Raw genomic sequence first — 3141 nt, 5'->3', positions numbered from 1 at the left:
ACAGCCTTGAGGTTTCCCGTCGGTATATTTGTTAAGAACAAATCAATCAAGGACGAAGACATTTGTGTGATTCTCGTAGGAAATGTGATCACATTCCAAAAGCAATGAGACTTCAACAAAATATCAAGTTTTTATACTACAGCTTGCTGTTTTAGTATATTTATTTCATGTTACCGCCACACACAACGTCAAAGTGACTTGTACTAGCGAACGCAAAAAACGTGTCCAGGTAATCCAAGAAAGAAGCCGTTTCGTCGTTTGGTGGTCTATAACAAACGGCAAGAACCACATTTTGTAGTTTAACTGATAGAAACTTCAAGTCATTGCAAGACGTGGTGAAATTTTGAATTAGGTCACAGTCAAAGATCTTTTTCAGTAGAATACATACACCACCGCCACGACCAGAATTTCGATTATTGTAGAATGTATTGTGCGAAGGCAGGTGAAACACGCTGACTTCATCCGTCGACCATGTTTCAGTTAACATTATGACGTTGAATGCGTGATTTACATGTTGAAAAAAATACACTAAGATCGGCCTGTTTATTATTTACCGATTGCATGTTCAAGTGAAAATATTTAAACGAGTTTGAATACAACTTTCCTAAACTTTGTGAAAACGCTTGCGGAAGCACGTAAGAATCATTTTCTACGCTAGCCATGTTGAGCCAATCATTTCTTCTTTCTTTAACTTAGTTTGTTCAGATTAGCAGCATTGGCGATGCGTATGGCTTTTCCCTATCAGCTTTACGCACTAGAACTTTCACTTTTGAGTGTCATGCAAGCTTGAAATTCGCTTCTTTAGCCCAGTTCCTTGCCTCAAACAACAGCGCACGCATTCTTTTCGTCACGTTTTCTGTCAAGAAGAAGTCCTTATCTAGGCTGATCAGTTTCTTTCTGTTTTCCACAGAAAGTCTGGCTCCGCTTGCTTCGCAAAGCGACAGATAACGACCGGCGTCTTACCTTTTTTCGGCGCAAGCCGATGAATGCGACCACATCACTCTCCGCGAGTAGTGGAAAATGGTGTTTAGCTGCCATTGCACTGAACCGTTCTAGCAAGTTTTCGTCTTCAGTTTCCTATATTCCATGAAATTCTAGGTTGAGTATGTGGCTCCCCCACTCAAAATTATCTTCTTCTGCCTGCAGTTCGGCTACTTCTCGGTCCCGCATCTCTACCTTTTCCAGTCTACGCTTAAGGTCTGTGACGTCAGGATCATTCTGTTACGTTTTTATAAGTTTTCGTCGTATTGCTCACTCAAGTATTGTACCGCGTCGTCAGTTCTCTCAACCGTTTCAATGAGCGGTACGAGTTTGTCCAGCTTGTCGTTGATAGATTGAACCCAAATTAGGACATCTTACGTGTCTGCCTCACTCCTCAGTTTTTTTTTATTCAGCTGGTGCTGCTCGCAACCTCGACCGTCTACAGGTAGGGCAACGCCATGCATAGCAGTATGCCTGCCCTTGGGACTTGATGGTTGCTTCAGAAATTCCAGCACATCTGCCAGCGTGAAACACCTGACAGCAGTCACTACATTCAATTCATACGATGTCCAGAGTGAACGACTTATCGCACAAACGACATTTTCCATCCCGGGGCATAGTTGCACAGAGGCAAATGAGAACAGTAGTGTACACAGCAGCACCAGCAGCAGCAGCAGAAGTTGCGGCACAAAGAAATTTACAACGTGTAAATTTACAATTTACAACTACGATGAGAAGTTCGAGGACGAAACCTTAGATTTTGTCGAAGGTACTTGTGTGTTATGATATTTAATGAATGGTACTTGCAATGATTTCGCCTATGTTTGAATGAATAAAGTAAGTAGTCAATCGGCATGGCACCATAAACGACGGATGAAAAGCACGACAACTGGCTTGCTGGGTCTAGCAACCGCTGCAGGAGCTGGAACTTTGTGGCTGTAAGGGCTCCTAACTTCTGGCTATATTCGTCGAACAACTTGGGGCATGCTAATTTAAAAGTACAGTCGGGGACTTAATTTTGCAGACCACGCGAGCGCGTGGAAAAAGCCACCGACGCGCACTCTGGATGCGTGGTGCCTGTTGTCGAGACCGGCGCGGCGCGCATGCGCGTCCTTTTTTACTCGCAGACACGCTGATTTCCTCGCATCCTGCAGCGGTGCGGCGATGGTAACTGAAGCACCGCAGAGTGACGCCTTTGTAGCATTCCGTTCATCCCAAAGGAACATTTGCAGCGTAATATGACGATTGCGCCGGATTTGGCGCAAGTGTTCCTCGCGTCCTGATAAGTAGTTACGCGGGATGCTTTTCTTTTTTGTGCTTTATCGTTTCTACACGCTGAAACCAGCGGCTTGCGAACGGCGTTGCCGATCGAAGCGTGCACGAACAACAACCACACAGTACCGCGCTATCGACAACGAAATGCCAGCAAGAGGTTTCTTCAGGTTTATACATACAACAAACTGGTGAAATGCTTTCATTTCGTCGGGAGCGACAAACATCTTCGACAGCAGCTGAGCTCTACGCTTTGAAAAAGGCAATCATTTACATCCTGCGCCATGAGCCGCACCAATAGAGTATTTTCACGGACTCCAAGGCAGCTCTGCAAATTCTGCGTAGGAGAAGTAGATTTTCGCCCCACCAAATCGCAGCCTGTGATATATCATACCGTCACCATCTTGCCTGGTCGGCTGGACACAACATTAAAATGCAGTGGATACCTGGACACAGCGGCATCAAAGGTTACCAAAAAGCCTACGAAGCGGCCCGAAAGGGTCTTCTTTACCGAAAATACCGCAAGGTGTATTTCACGAAAACAGAAGCTTCTGCCATGGCTCACCACTTTGCGGTGACTGAGAGAAACCGTCTATTGGAGCAAATTACAAAATGCTCGTTTCTTTTTGCACACTATTGACCCAGAAATAAATTCGCGACTCCCGACACAGCTTCCTCGTGACCTGGAAACGTTGTACTATCGTCTACGCCTGAACCGTGCCTACACAAATAGCTACCTATTTCGCCTTCGAGCGGCGCCAAATCCTCACTGCGACAATTGTGCTTGTGTCAAAATAATTGAACACATTTTATTAGAATGTGCGGCATACATGGAACCAAGATCCTACTTTCTTGAAAGCATGGAACGTCTAGAACAGGGACCAATTA

At 45.0% G+C, this 3141-nt stretch overlaps 1 pseudogene; it reads right to left on the bottom strand.

Moving 5' to 3' along the window:
* Positions 1–687: 687 nt before the first annotated feature.
* On the bottom strand, positions 688–1725 carry LOC144168884 (uncharacterized; annotated as a pseudogene).
* Positions 1726–3141: the final 1416 nt, after the last annotated feature.

This window comes from Haemaphysalis longicornis, unplaced genomic scaffold, assembly GCF_048455015.1.
Source record: "Haemaphysalis longicornis isolate Haplotype H1 unplaced genomic scaffold, Haemaphysalis longicornis Haplotype H1 scaffold_2, whole genome shotgun sequence".
Lineage (NCBI taxonomy): Eukaryota > Metazoa > Arthropoda > Arachnida > Ixodida > Ixodidae > Haemaphysalis > Haemaphysalis longicornis.
Note: the sequence above shows the minus strand (reverse complement) of the source record. Positions and strands in the feature narration are given on the sequence as shown.